Source organism: Apodemus sylvaticus, chromosome 22 (genome assembly GCF_947179515.1).
Source record: "Apodemus sylvaticus chromosome 22, mApoSyl1.1, whole genome shotgun sequence".
Taxonomy (NCBI): Eukaryota; Metazoa; Chordata; class Mammalia; order Rodentia; family Muridae; genus Apodemus; species Apodemus sylvaticus.
This window is the reverse complement of record NC_067493.1, coordinates 22,163,779-22,165,067: the sequence shown is the minus strand read 5'-3', so window position 1 is coordinate 22,165,067 and position 1,289 is coordinate 22,163,779.

Sequence of the window (1,289 nt, the reverse complement as noted above, 5' to 3'; positions counted from 1 at the left end):
CTAGCTAAGAAAGCAACTTCCATTCAGTGAGAGACGGTGTCTGAAAGATATAAAGTGGAGAATAACAGAGAAAAATATCCAAAGTCCTGCTCTGGCCTCTCCACAAATGTACACATCTGCATATTCGTATTCATGAGCCATATACATACATCATACATTAATATAATATTTTAATTATTTTTCTATTTTTAAAAATATGTAATCCAAACACGTGAAAGCCACAATAATGAAGATGTCCTGGGTCCACAAACAGGGATCTGGGATCTAGTACATTATTCTTTGGTTTTATCCTATATTATATTCTTTTTAAAGCCATCTCTGTGTGTGTGTGTGTGTGTGTGTGTGTGTGTGTGTGTGTATGCATGTGTGTATGTGTGTATGTGTGTGAGCATATGTGTATGTCTATGTGTATGTGTGTGAGCATGTGTGTATGTCTGTGTGTGAGCATGTGTGTATGTATGTGTGTGTGCATATGTGTATGTGTATGTACATGTGTATGTGTGTGTGCATATGTGTATATGTGTGTGAGCATGTGTGTATGTCTATGTGTGTGCATGTGTGTACATGTGTGAATGTGTGTGCATATGTGTGTGCGAGTGTGAGCTTACAAGTACACACATGCTGCAGTGTGCATGTGGCAGTCAAAGGGCAATATTTGGTGCATGTCCTCATCCTTACCTTGTCTGAGACAGTCTCCTAATCTCCATATACTGGCTGTCCTGAGGGCTCCCGGGTTCTCCTTCTCTCCCACCTGACAATAGGCGTGCTGAGATCACACACACTCTAAGCCCTGCTTTCCATGGGTTCTGGGAATTCACACTCAGGTCCTCACGCTTGTGCTTTAGCCACCGAGCCATCTGCCCGGCCTCTTGTCCTGTCCCCTTTAAAGCCAGGTAGGGTACAGCCACCTCTTAACCGTCTCCCCACAATCCACTGCAGATGCCAGTGAGTCCTCAGGGCTGCTGGAGAGTATTTCCAAACCTTTTTTTTTTATGACTTCAAGTCATGTAGTTGGTTAATCACAGAGCTTAAAATGTGAGCCGACAAGATCTCACTTTAGCCTTCCTAAGCTGACAATTTTGCAGGGTGCCCACGGAATGACATTCATTACATTAATTGTAAACCTTTAACCACCTCATCCTGTCTGCCAACAGACGCTCTGTAGCAGAGAGGAGTTGGCAGGGAGCCTGTCCCTATCCCCTTGTCAGGGTTTTTTTTAATCCATAAATGAGGGGTTTGGTCCACTGTGTTCTCTTCATAAGTCCCCCCAAATCCAAAAACTTTACTCC